This window comes from Macaca nemestrina, chromosome X (assembly GCF_043159975.1).
Source record: "Macaca nemestrina isolate mMacNem1 chromosome X, mMacNem.hap1, whole genome shotgun sequence".
In the NCBI taxonomy this organism is placed as follows: Eukaryota; Metazoa; Chordata; class Mammalia; order Primates; family Cercopithecidae; genus Macaca; species Macaca nemestrina.
This window is the reverse complement of record NC_092145.1, coordinates 57,572,880-57,588,059: the sequence shown is the minus strand read 5'-3', so window position 1 is coordinate 57,588,059 and position 15,180 is coordinate 57,572,880. Positions and strand designations below refer to the sequence as shown.

At 37.8% G+C, this 15,180-nt stretch overlaps 1 protein-coding gene across 4 annotated transcripts in view; it reads left to right on the top strand.

The window, feature by feature from the left end:
• The window catches only part of LOC105497495 (diaphanous related formin 2), a 919,069-nt gene that overhangs the window by 866,334 nt on the left and 37,555 nt on the right, over positions 1-15,180 (top strand). The gene's annotated exons all lie outside the window — the stretch shown is intronic.

Below are 15,180 nucleotides of genomic sequence, written 5' to 3'. Positions count from 1 at the left end.
ATTCATCTAATCCTCAAAGAATTTTTGCAGAATAAGTATCATTATCCTCATTTTATAGATGAAGAAATCAAGGCCCAGAGAAGTTCAATTAGTTGCCTAAGGCCATACATCTGGCAAGTGATAGAGTTAGGAGTTGATCTCAGATCTGCCTGATTCTGAACCCTTTGTTTGGTCTTTGTGTTGTTCCATATCATTTCCCTATTTAAGAAACTCATTTATATTTGCCCTCCACAAATATCAAGCCTGTTGGAACTAAGTTGTAATGAGTTCAGCATCATTTCTTGTTTACTGGTCTGGGCTAAACAGTGCTGATAGAAATGCTCAGGTGACCACTGGGAAAGGTCCATGTTCATGCTCTAATATCTGACAACAGAAACTACTCCCTTCTAGAGAAAAGAGCAGACCTGAGGATACCTTGTGCAATCCAAAGTCAAACTCCCTATTCATTCATTCATTCTTATTTTGTGTGCGTGTCTTTCTCTTTCTCTTTCTTATGCACATATGCACACACACAAATTTCGATGCACAATTTTAAGGTCATTTTTAATCTAAAGAATTTGTTCTCTCTTCTTTCCTGATTACATGGCCATACAGCCTGCGCCAAACAGTATGACTTACTCTCCATGACTCTTCTACGGCTCTTTGTTGTAAGTTTTCATTTTGTGCCTCATTTTTTAATATGCTCGAAAGAGCAGTGATGGCCTTTGGCTAGAAAGAATGGCATGTCAGGAGGGTTCCACGAGCCATGTTGCTTTTCTGAATCATGAAAAGGCATCAGCACTCAGTGACATGGCCCAGTTTTCTAATCTAATTTAATTGAATGTACAATGATGTGGGCACTGGGGATTAAAAATACAACCCCACTTCTCTGCAAAGTTCACACTGCCTTTAAAGCAAAGTAATATTTTTTTCATTTCTTATGAATGGTTTTGTGTATGTGTCATGTATAATTTTACTTGTATTCTCTGTGCAAAGTGATACCTTAAAAATTATCTGTTAAAAATCTAATATAACTTTGTCTTCTGGAATATGGCTTGATTTAATTAATTGGCCAATATTACTTTAAACCATTATATTGCAGCAAAAGTTTTTTCTTGTCACAGTAAGAACTAGAGACGTGTCCTAACAAAGTACTAACTTATTTGCAACTGATATAAAGCGAATTAATATATTTATTACTTTTAAAAGAGAATGTATTTTGGAGTTTTGCAGTTATTTACATATTAAGGCCCATATTAAGAGCCTGCCCATTTATAAAATGGTGGGTAATTTTCCCAAGTGCTGATAAAATATTTTATCATCTAAATTTGAAAACAAAAAGAAACTAATTTTATAACATTTCTAATTTATAACATTTTGTGACTAACTTACTTTTTAATTTATTTCCTTTCATTCCCCTCACTGTGATCCAATTTGTAGACAGGCGGGCTTGCTAAATAGCTTCAGCATTTGGGTTTGATTTACTGTGAAGTAGATCTTAGAAATTAAAGTTTCAGGTGGAAATTTGCCTTTCAGATCTTCTTGCCTAAATATATATGTAAATTTGGGAGTAATCTAACATGTGCATAAACACATTCAAACTATTTTATAGCTTTAAAAAATTATATTGAAATATTTTTAGACCTACAGAAAAGTTACAAAATTAGTCCAGATTTTGATACCCCCTTCACCCAGATTCCCCAAACATTAATGTTTTACTGCATTTCCTGTATTAATCTTTTTTCTATAAATACATACACAAATTATTTTTTCTGAATGTTTCAGAATAAATTGCAACATGATGCCCTTTCACCCCTGAATACTTAAGTGTGTATTTATCCAAAATAAGAACACTCTTTTATATAATAGCACATTTATCAACATTGGTAAATCAACATTGATAAATTACCACATAATCTATAGACTTATATGTTATCAATTCTCCTGCTAATATTCTCTATAGCAAGAGAAAAAAATCCCAGACCACATGTCACATTTAGTTATCACCGCTCTTCAACCTCCTTTAATCTGGAACAGTTCCCCTGCCAAAAATGCATACCCTGAATCTAATCATGAGGAAACATCAAGCAAATCCGCATTGTAAAAGATAATTTACCTGTACTCTTCAAAAATATTATAGTTTTTAGAGCTATAGTGTATCTCCAAGTAAGCACATATGCATATCTACATTTTTAATTTCCTCAAAGATAGAACAATTCAAAATAATCCCTGAGTATGTTTTAAAATAAAGGTTTCTTTTTGAAAGTCAAAGAGAAATGCTCTTAGCCTAAGGTTTCATTTAAACATAGAATAGCTATTTCAAAAAACAGTATTATATAAAATATGGGCTGGGTGCAGTGGCTCACGCCTGTAATCCCAACACTTTGGGAGGCCAAGGCAGGTAGATCACCTTAGGTCAGGAGTTTGAGACCAACCTGGCCAACATGATGAAACCTTGTCTCTACCAAAAATACAAAAATTACCTGGGCATGGTGGCGGGCGCCTGTAATTCCAGCTACTCAGGAGGTAGAGGGAGGAGAATCGCTTGAACCCAGGAGGTGGAGGTTACAGTGAGCTGAGATCGCGCCACTGCACTCCAGCCTGGACAACAAGAGCGAAACTCTGTCTCAAATAAAAAATAAAAATAAAATATGTATTATATAAGTAAGGGACAATCTGGTCTTTCATATATAGACTTCAGACAATTGGTTGTTCATGCTAAGTTGAGCACTATTTCTCTCATGGGCTCTTAAGCTAAGAACATTTAGCTGCGTGTCAGGTATGTTTCTTACATTCTGCTTCATGACCATCTCCCGCTGCCATGCATATGACAAAGACACTTGACTCTGAGCCCCAAGCCTAGAGGAGAGATCTAAATGTCATGTGAAGTTCTTAAGAACCTTTCTTCTCAGGAGTCAACAAGGGATATTAGGAAGATTCCTCTGCCCAAAAGACCTCCCAAATATCCTCTACCAACTCAGGTTGCATTAAGTTAAACCAGATCTTTTTGTAAAACAGAAATGAGAATAGCTAATGCTATCAAGATTTCATAGCTTTATTTTAACTACTCTACTCTGGCTACTTTCTGGGTTGTGAGGGAATGGAACATTTTACTGAGGAGCCAGGTGAATAAAAGAAGAAATGCAGAGCAAGGGGTCTTTGGTGAGAGGGCCTGTTTGGGCCCCTACTCTAGGGAATTAGGAGTAGCATGAGGGCCCTGTATATCCACATATATCCACAGAGGACATTCATTTTTAATTTTCTCTAAGAAAGAGGAACAACTAAAAATAATGCCTAAGTATGTTTTTAAAAAAGATTTTTTTTTTTTTGGAAGTCAGAGAGAAACGATGTTGGCCTAAATTTTTATGTAAACATAGAAGGTGATTTGTAAAAGCCATTAAGGAGGCAGGGGAGGGGTATAAAGAAATAAATTGAAGGCCACCTACTTTACAATTTTGTCTGGTAACACCAAACTAGGCAGCCAAAGCCTGGCTTCGGGTTTATCACTGCTATCAATTATGATAAACAATATTACTGACACTTCCTGGTTGTAGTCTGCATGAATTTGAAAACTAAAATTTGCAGTGGCCAGGTGTGGTGGCTCATGCCTATAATCCCAGCACTTTGGGAGGCTGAGGCGGGTGGATCACCTGAGATCAGTAGTTCGAGACCAGCCTGGCCAACATGGCGAAAACCCATCTCTCCTAAAAATACAAAAATTAGCCAGGCGTGGTGGCGCACACCTGTAATCCCAGCTACTCGAGAGGCTGAGTTGGGAGAATCGCTTGAACCCGGGAGGCAGAGGTTGTAGTGAGCCAAGATTGTGCCGCCATTGCACTCCAGCCAGGGCAACAAGAATGTGACTCTGTCTCAAAAATAATAATAATAATAATTAAAATTAAATTTAAAAATTAAAATAAAATAAAATTCGCACTGTTATGATTCAGTAAAGCAGGGATGTTATAGTTGGTTGTTTTCTCCTTTTTTCCTCTGTAATTTGTTTAATACAGTGACTATTTTTAGGAGGATCTAGGTAGATATCTCACTCTGATTATTCCCAAAGTATGAAGTCTCCCATAGTGGCTATTTACATATAACTTAATTCATAAGACTTTTAAGAAATCTCTTTTTGCCTTCTCCTTATTCTCCAGACTGGGATTGTGAAGATGGGAGCCAACAAATTGTACCTCAAAGTCTGGAAAATTTGTCAACTCTTCCATACTTGTACGTGAAACATTTCAGACTTTGTGCTTTGTGAAAGCAGCACTGACTCAGCTAGGGATCGTGGAAAGAGCATAGACTTAGATCAGAAGACTCATTCTAGTTGGTAACTGTGTGATCTTGATCTGATCACTAAGACCCTGCGTGCCTTAGGAGTCTCCCTTTGCATGAAATGAGGTTGGTGACCTAGATGATCTTTGCATTATCTCCCAAGTTGTAAACTCAATCATTTTGAGTATAGGAATTAACAAAGCCACTTAAGGGGAAAAAAGTTCCCTTCATTTCTTGATGAAATACTTATTGAGCTATGTAGCATATTCCATAAAAAGGAAAAAGCTAGATATCTTAACCCTACTAAGCGAGAAGAACGTGAAAAGTTCAGATGAAAAGTCAGGATTTCAACATAGGAAAAAACAGATAAACTAATAAACTGAATAAGTAAGTAATACAGCTTCAGTTAAGTACTGAACTTCCAAATGGATGGAATCATACCATTCAGGGCTAAATTGTATTTGAGAATACCTACCCTGAGGAATAGGTTTTTATGCTCTGGAAGCATCACCTCGAAATTCAACATTTAATTCATTTCACTCTTCACTCATTACTCTTTTCTTTTTGAATATACACATTTTTTTCTTTTTTCTTTTTTTTTTAACTATAAGGTAAACCAAAAATAAATGGCTAGGTGGATGGCTGGAGTTTGCTTGTTTGTTTTAATGTTAGTATAACTGCATATAGAAAAGCAATCTATGTGTTCCTATATGAACAACCCAAAAGAAAAATAACTTTTAAGTCATAGAATTTTGAAGGTCTGCAAATAGTTGTTGACTTAATTATTACCACGTGTATTAATTTGCTAGGGCAATTACAACAAATGCCATAGACTTGGTGACTTAAGCTAGATAAGTTAATTTCCTCGAAATTCTGGAGGCTAGAAGTCCAAAATCAGAGAGTCAGCAGGTTTGGTTTCTTCTGAGGCCTCTGTCCTTGTGCCTTCTCATTGTGCCCTAACGTGACTATCCCTCTGTCTCTATGCCCTGTGTACTAAGGACACCAGTCAGATTTAACGTCATTACCACTTTAAAGGCCTTATCTCTAAATACTGTTATATTCTGAGGTACTGCAGGTTAGGACTTCAACATATGAATTTGGGGAAGACACAATTCAGCCCATAATCCTGCATTTATCTTTATAATAAGGGACAAGGATTTATATTATTCTACTCTTTTGTGTGCTGAATTTATTTTTAACTTTGATTGTACAATTTCCCTTACACACGCATCAGCTTATCACATTGTGCCAAGTATGTGAAATGAATTGCTTCAAAATACACCCTAATTAAGATAATTAAATATTCACAACATTTTTATAGCATTTGATTTTTTTCCTTGTTAAACGTAACAGAGAATTTGATGTTGTTCACATATTACAGATAAGCCAATAAACCAGACATTTTGCCATATTCTGTATCGATAAGAATTTTATTTGGCAAGGAAATTATATATTTTATTGCCTTTAACTTCTAATACTCCCTTAATTACAAACACAATGGATGTTTTACTAAGGATATTATATATGCAGCAGTTGTTTAAACCTGAAATAGAAATGCTAAGAGGGAAAAGTATTCAAGTCCAGTGTAGCCCAATGCTGAAAGACAAAATTGCAGCTTTTGACATTTTACCAAATTATTGGTTCTGTTCTCTGGCTGGCTTTAAAAAAAACTTAATGCAATGAGTAGGTTAAAAAACAAACAAACAACAAAGAAGAAAATGGCTGGGAAAGCATAAAGGTAAAAGAGTTTTTAAAAAGTATGAGAAAGCTTAAGGCCTAACTCAAGTGATAAGCAGTAGATTTTATGGCAATGGTGCCAGACAGCCGGGGTTTGTATCTTGACTCTTCCTACTTAATAACTCACTGTCAGGCTTGATGTGATAATAAAATAATTCATGTGAAGCACTCAGCACATCTCTGGCTTATACTAAACTCAACAATTTCTAGTTATATACATAGATAGACATACACTAGTACATGTGTATATATGTATATGTGCCTTGTATACGTATGTGTATATATTAATATATGTATGTATTATTCATATACGTAATATGTATACATATTCACATTCATTTTCATATTCTCCAGCCTCCGTTTGGTACACTACTACAGGGTGCGTGGTTTAATTAACAGCTGGTTCTGCTGTCATGATGGCTAAAATAGCAAAGACCTAGTCAGCCAGAGAAACCAGCCTCAAATGGTACATCTTTCTGTAAGCAGACATATATGATCTATAGCAGCACGTCCAGTGATTGCCTCACAGATACTACTTCTAACCTACGGGGGAATTATTGCATAGAAATCCGAATCCCCTCCTACCTCTCCTCTCAGTACTTGAGCAATCTATTGATACATATAAAGCGTTGTAACTATCCTTAAGTTTTTCTCTGGTCTACATATGGCCTTTATGTTTAACTCATTGTTAAATTCTCACAGGACAAAGGCTACATACATTCCATATATAACTTCAGCAGCATCTGCTATAAGCTTTCCCATACCTTATACACTGAATAAATCGTGAAGGCTGATGGAATCCTGAAATGAACCCATAATCCAATAAAATGAGAAAGGCTAAAGACCTTACCTGCTCTGGACTCACAATAGTCTAGAAGCTTCAGGAACTCACTGAAAGGCAAGATAGAATAGTGGTTAGTATATGGACTACAGAATCGGGAATACTTACATTTGAATCCTGGCTTTGCAACTTATAGTTATATAACTTGGGCAAATTATTTGACCTCTCTGTGCCTCATTTTCCTCGTCTGTAAAATGATGATAATCAGATTATCTGTTTCCTAAGGTTAAGAAGAATAAGCTTATTCATATTTGTTATGTGCTTAGATTAGTTCCTGGTACAAAGTGAGTGATAGCACTTACTATAAGTGTGTACTACTAAAATAAAATAAAATAAAATAAATAAAATAAAATAAAATAAATAAAATAATGCCTGGTGTCTCAACACTGACCCGCAAACTAATCTATTCTACACAGGTCTTCCAGACCAAGAGCCACTATAAACCTAGTAGACATCTCTCAAGGCAGCTGTAGGTCTTCAGTGTTAGTGCTGGGTTTTGTCAGCAGACCAAGTTTTATGAATTGGCTTTGGCCAAGGGTTTCCTGTAGAGATTGAAAAAAAAAAAAAAAAAAAAAAAAAAAAAAAAACCAGACTGATGGAACATTTGGTATGTGTGTTTCTTTGGTGGTTTACAATCTGTGTTTCTAGTGTCTGCATCATTAATATATTTCTCTTTCTGGGTTTAAACCCTGTCATTACGCATCTGTGTCTGTTTTGACTTAAACTCATCACTAGAAGAAAGAAAGGATATGGGTCTCATTGAGTTGTATTGCTTCTTTATGGTGATAACTTTAGTGCCCACAAGGAAATAGTTGCATACCCACTGGCTGCAAACTAGGTCTGCATTCTTCGGGAAAGAAGTTATATGGCAGCCTTCAAGGAATGCAGTCTTATAGCCGGCGCGCGGTGGCTCACGCCTGTAACCCCAGCACTCTGGGAGGCTGAGGCGGGTGGAGCACGACGTCGGGAGTTCAAGACCAGCCTGGCCAAAATGGTGAAACCCTGTCTCTAGTAAATATACAAAAATTAGCCAGGCATGGTGGTGGGCACCTGTAATCCCAGCTACTGGGGAGGCTGAGGCAGGAGAACCTCTTGAACCAGGGAGGCGGAGGTTGCAGTGAGCCGATATCGTGCCACCGCACTCCAGCCTGGGTGACAGAGTAAGACTCCGTCTCAAAAAATAAAAGAAAGAAAGAAAAAAGAAATGCCGTCTTCTTTTACCTTCAACTTTGTGTCTTATTTCACTCTACAGTTTTTAAGTGAAGGGGATAAGAAGAAAGAGCTAGGTGCAAAGGTGAAAGTTGAAATATTTTTACAGAGACATCATTATAATGAACATGATGGACTGTAGTTGTAAATAGGGTGAGTGGGAGAAAACTTGAAGAAAATTAGAAACAGAGATGAAGAAAAGGATTTCAGATAAAAATCAAGGAAATCAATGTCAGTATAGGAAAAATGATAGTAAGGTAGAAAAGGAACTTTTAAATGAAAAGAATGAATAAAAGATGATTTTATATTGATTTTAAAACTCCATGTCAAAGCCTTTTGTAAATAATAAGGTTATAGATGATTGTTGAGGTGGTTATGTTTGTTTAGCAAAGACTATATTAATGAAATGGCTAAGAAGCAAAATCTTACCAGGTTTTAAATATGAGTGCACTGTGTTTATTGCTCTAATTTTTGTTACAAACTTACCCTAAAATAGGTCTTTTAGGCAACGACAGTAATAGCACCAATCACAGTTACTCTACCAATCTCCCACAGACCAGGGAACAGTCTCCTGAGGACTCCAGCATTAGATGGCCCATTTTAGGGCACAACACTTCAACCAAAACTTTGGTAGAGAAGCAATTAGAGTGAGTCTTTCATGATCCTAAATCTTTTGGCTGTGGCCTCAAGATCTTGTCATTCATGATCCTAAATCTTTTGGCTGTGGCCTCAAGATCTCCCCTCTGTTCCCAGTGGGAATTATGGTAGAGAGACACAGTTAATTGCCTGTGGGTTTTATGACTATCCCCTTCCCTGCAGCCAGAATCATCATGGAATTAAACATGCACAGAGGTTATCAAGGGACTCTCTCTTATGCGGACTGAGAAACTTAGGTTAGACCCTTGGAAGAATTCATTGGGCTGGACATAGTCTCTACTGAGTAAAAGGATCTCCTCTGTTAAGTTGTTCATCATTCATTTATTTATTCATTCAGTAAAAATGCGGCTGTAATGTATTACCACAAACTGTGTGACTTAAAACAACAGAAATTTATTCTCTCACATTTCTGGAGGCTAGAAGTTTAAAATCAAGTTGTCAGCAAGCTTCATTTCTTCTGGGGGCGCTGGAGGAGACTGTTCCGTGTCTCTCTCCTCTCTCCTATCTTCTGTTGGTTCCCAACAAACCTTAACATTCCTTGCATTCCAATTTCTACCCCTATTATCGCATGACCTTCTTACCTCTGTGTGCCCTCTGTGTCTCCAAATCTCTCTCCCCTAATAAGGACACCAGTCACTGGATTAAACTTATTTCCAAATATGGCTACATTCACAGGTAACAGGGGTCAGGACTTCAACATGTATTTTCAGGGGACACAATTCAACCCACAACAGGTACCTTTTTTTGTACCAAATACAATCCTAAATGCTGGGGATAGAAAGATGAATAACATGCAGTCTCTGAACTCAAAAATGTCATTTCAATAGGGGTAGATGTAAATATACAATCACAGTGTCATAAATATTCAATTATATGTCTCAACAAAATGCTATGGGAACACAGAAAAAAAGGGCAACTAACATTGTCTCAGGAAACCCAAAATGTTTCACTGTGAAGCTGCCTTTTGAGTTATAGGGTAAAGGATAATGGAGTTCATCAATTAATTCATAGTTGTGAGTATGCAAAGGGCATTGCAGAGGAATGCAAAATATGTATAAAAACATGGTATCAGGAAAAGACTTTGTATCTTTCAAGATAGGGAAGGAGTTGGTGTAACTGGAGTCTAGGGTTAGTTGTAGGGAGCGGCAGAAGACATAAAAGAGAATAAACAGGAGATGGTAGATGGCAGAGGACCTACAATTTCATCTCAAAGAATTGGGGCTTTAGGCCGGGCACGGTGGCTCACACCTGTAATCCCAGCACTTTGGGAGGCCAAAGTGGGCAGATCACCTGAGGTCAGGAGTTCGAGACCAGCCTGGCCAACATGGTGAAATCCCGTCTCTACCAAAAATACAAAAATTAGCTGGGTGTGGTGGCAGGTGCCTGTAATCCTAGGTACTCGGGAAACTGAGGCAGGAGAATCGCTTGAACCTGGGAGGCGGAGGTTGCAGTGAGTCGAGATAGTGCCACTGCACTCCAGCCTGGGCAACAAGAGCGAAAGAATTGGGGCTTTATAACATAGAATGTCTCTGCCAAGACTCTTGGGGATGTTTTTTAATCCTTAAAGTAACAATAAATGTATTTAAGTAGTATTATAAAATGAAGTGAAACAGTAGTTAATAAAGCATCTTGCAAATTTGGAAAGGCCATTTTGATTTTGAGAAAATTATTTGAATTATAGAATAATTTTGAGGAAATGCTTTTTAATTTATTTTTAGGATGCATAGGAGCTCAAACTAAGTTAACCAGATTCAGTCATCCAAACCATTGCCTAGTAGGTGTCCTTAAGGACCCAGTCTTAATAAACAAATATAGCTAAATTATAATTGGCATATCAATTGTATGTAAATTGAAGCTTATAAAGTACTTGAGGGGATTTGAAAAGTTTGTTCTCTTAAGCATTTTAAATATTACTCACGTTAGTTATACTATTTATTATCTATGGGGAAGGAGTTTGCTAAACCAAGGTAATGTCAGTGCTAGTTCCTAGACAACTATCATGAATTCTGAATTAGTCACTTTTTATTTATTCGACAAATATATATTACTTAACATCTATGAACCAGATTATGTCCTAAGTAGCAGGAATTCAAAGATATGACAAGGGTACATCCATGTCCTCTTATAACTCACAGTCTAGTTGGGGAGACCAAGATGGAAACAAAGAAACACATTAAAGTTTGTTGAGTTAGATAATGGTGGTGCATACAGGGTGCTTGGGTGAACGCAGTGGAAGACCCAAGTCTTTGTTGAAGAACGCTTTATATTTAGCTTGTGAACTCTGAAGGATAAAAAGTGGTTTTTCTAGAGGACAAAGAAACTGGACAGTGTAGTGAGTATCCTAGGGATCAGGCGCAATGCTTTTAAAAGTTAGGAGAAATGAAGGCAAAGCCAAAGTCTCAGAACTGCAAAAAATTAAGTCCGTGTGGTTTTGGTTAAGATGAGAGGAGGCAAGGTAGGAGATGAGGCTGGGGGGTTTGCCAGCAGCCAGTAAGGGGTCTGATACAAAGGAGTTAGAATTTTTATATGATGTAGGATCCACTGATTGAAGCAGAAGAGGGCCATGATGAAATTGGGTTTTAGAAAGAGACCTCTCGGAACAATTTGGAAGAAGAAATTAGAGCAGTGGTTTTCAAACACTTCTTTTTCTTTTTAATACAGAGAAAACTTTCCTAAATAAAATCTTACATCTAACCAAGATAGATAAAATAAGAGTGATATTTCATTCAAATAAATATTATGCATTCAAATGCATAACATTTATTTACTATGAGGCCAATGAATACAGGCTACTTCAAACTCAAAAGTGTCAAATTTGGGGTTATAGATTAGAGCACCTGTGTTACATTAGACTCAGTATCAAAATTATATCTGTACAGAGTTAGGAATTATGATGGTTCAACTATTTTTCAACTTCACAATGGTGCGAAAGCACTATGCATTCAAGTAGAAATTGTACATCTCTCATCATGCTGGGTAGCAACATTGAGGCGTAGCTCCCAATCAGCTACACATTTTCAGCTTATGTTGGGGTTATCAGGGCGTAACCCCATTGTAAGTCAAGGAGCATCTGTATTTATTACTGTACTGTATTGAGACAATTCTGATTTTCTGTAATAACTTTTAAATAATAACAGTTCAAATGACTCTCCCTGTCATGTCATGGAACCCTTCAGTTGCATTGATCTAGAAATATGAAAAAGTCTGCGCCCGACGCGGCAGCTCACGCCTGTAATCCCAGCACTTTGGGAGGCCAAGGCAGGCGGATCATGAGGTCAAGGAATCAAGACCATCCTGGCCAACATGGTGAAACCCCGTCTCTACTAAAAATACAAAAATTAGCTGGGCGTGGTGGTGTGCACCTATAGACCCAGCTACTCAGGAGGCTGAGGCAGAAGAATCGCTTGAACCTGGAGATGGAGGTTGCAGATCGTGCCACTGCACTCCAGCCTGGTGATAGAGTGAGATGCCGTCTCAAAAAAATAAAAAAGTCTGATAGTGGGAAAAAATCCCTAACAAGAGTCACCACAACTCACATTCTTTACTGTAAATATAGGCATTCAAAACTTTCTTAAAGGCCGGGCGCGGTGGCTCAAGCCTGTAATCCCAGCACTTCGGGAGGCCGAGCCGGGCGGATCACGAGGTCAGGAGATCGAGACCATCCTGGCTAACATGGTGAAACCCCGTCTCTACTTAAAAAAAAATACAACAAACTAGCCGGGCGTGGTGGCGGGCGCCTGTAGTCCCAGCTACTCGGGAGGCTGAGGCAGGAGAATGGCATAAACCCTGGAGGCGGAGCTTGCAGTGAGCTGAGATCCGGCCACTGCACTCCAGCCTGGGCGACAGAGTGAGACTCTGTCTCAAAAAAAAAAAAAAAAAAAACTTTGTTAAAATGCTAAAAGCATTCATATTGTAGTCTTACATGTCTATTTTATGTGTTCACTTTTTGTTTCTATGTACATGGTAGACATGGTAAATATCTGTTGAATTAAAATGATCAAAAACAAAGTAAAGATTTAACCAAAAAAATACAGACAATATAAAACCATGAAGATTGGAAGTGAAAAGTAGCTATAGTCTCTAGCAAGGCAGATGTTCACTGGCATTTGTCCTCTGGTCCAACTTCCAGCCCCAATGTATATAATCCTGACCTACCAGAAATTGGGATAGATGTCACTTCATGGAAAAAGACACCATGCTTTAAGAAAGAAGAAACACATATAAACTTGTATGGGGCTAGAGGAGTGATGTCCCTCTCTGGTTCCATTAGAAATTGCTGTTAAGAAGGGTCAGGAACAAACCTCTTCCAATCCTACCCACGTCTCAAGGCCTAGATCAAATTTCACAGTCTCTGTGTGACACACTGATATCGCAACACTTCCTGAAGGTGACCCATATGCCAGGAGTAGCACTAGATCCAGAGATACAAGCATTAAAAAGATCCCTGCCACCTCTCATCTACATTTCTAGCATCTGTTTTTACTCATTTGCCATTTGATCATTTCCCATCTGTATACAATACTTTAAGGCCCATGAGAGCAAAGTTTCTGTAAGTTTAATTCAACCTACTTTTCTTGGCCACAAGCTTTGTGGCGGGAGCCATGTTAGGTATTAAGAAATACAAAGTATAGAATACAAGTCCTCCAGTAGCTTTCAGTCTACCATGTATAAACCTCAGATGACTACTACCATATACCCCTCAACAGCCAGTTAGCTTTGAGAGTAAATTGTAAATTCTTTCATGCTCAGACCAGATTTAAAAACATATTAATATGTATATTCTTTTCCAAATGTGTCTTTTTTTTTTTTTTTTTTTTTGATGGAGCTTTGCTCTTGTCACCCAGGCTGGAGTGCGATGGCTTAATCTTGGCTCACTGCAACCTCCACCTCCCGGGTACAAGCTATTCTCCTGTCTCAGCCTCCCAAGTAGCTGGGATTACAGGCACCTGCCACCAGGCCCAGCTAATTTTTATATTCTTAGTAGAGATGGGGTTTCGCCATGTTGGCCAGGCTGGTCTTGAACACCTGACCTCAGGTGATCCGCCCGCCTCGGCCTCCCAAAGTGCTGGAATTACAGGCGTGAGCCACCATGCCCAGCCCAAATGTGTCATTTTAGATTTCACTTTCTTCCTGAGACCATGATGATGCCACATGAGAAATCCTTAGGTCCAACTTCAATTATACTGCATATCCTAGAATGGGCCATTACATTAACAAGAATTTTAATATGCTAACCATTACATGTCCTTCATATCATGAATGTAGATGGCTAATTTTCACACATCACCATGTATTTCAGCATTCCCTAGAGTTATCTGAAGCATCTGGGGGGAAGGGGGAGAGGACCTTTAAGTTTTCTGTTTCTGAGACTATTTTGTTGTTATTGGGTATCACTTTGACCCCTTTCTTTTAGCGCTTATTCACTAGGCATCTGCCATATTTAATGATGTGTGTCATTTCATTTAGTATCACTGACTTGGATCAATTCCTCTTCCAGGTTTCTGTACTGTCTTGATACATGTATTTGTTTTGCTTTGAAAGAAAGATCAACAATTGAATGTGTGAGACATACAAGTAGGACCATTCTTAATGGATGTATAGAGATAGTTTCTCTTCCTTTAATGTCTGTGAATTATCATCCACTGTGATGCATTTAAAAATGCAACTCAACAACAGTAGTCTACTGACGAACAGGTGACTGCCGCCTGTGATGTGTTTTCAGTTGTTGGCTTTTCTAAGTAGTTACTTGTCAGAGAGAAACGAAAAAGGATGAAAATATCCATTTTGACACCTCTTGAAATGTGTTTGTTGACTGTCTCTCTTTTAAATCGTCCCGTACCTATTCGGCATCACTAATCACAATGCTAAGTGACTTTTTACTTTACTAGGCATTAAACTTGTGCTGCTTAACCTTTGAGCATCAGACAGGCCTTTCCCCGGCACCCTGCTGTATCTTTAGTACAAAACTCCTGAATCATTATCCATCTTGAGGATCTGCCTTGCCTTAGAGGTATTCTGACATTTGCTAAGACTTCCCATTGGACCTTGCAGACATTTCCAGATCATGACAGTGTCATTTGATATTTTGGTTTTAAACATCATCAGAGTGGCTTGTGCTGAAGAACCTGAACTAGAAAGAAAATGGTAAAATGAAAAGAAGGCTGTTTCCTCTGTGTTGATTGTTAAGATGGCATTGGAAACATTTTTATTTTTACTATGGATATAGTTATAAAACCATGAATATTTTTCGAAGGATCACAGTATGAAATACAGAGCCAAAAGTAGAATATATGAAATTAGCCCATTTGAAAGAGGGTCTATCTGTAAATAAACCTTGCAGTTAAGAAAGCCAATTATGATAAAACTGTATAGTTACCTGGTAAACTACTATTTATAAACTACTTTAATTTTACAATATCTTATTTGAACCTCACAAGAAATGTGTGAACATAGTAAGATAGGGTTACTCTCCTCATTTTGCAGGT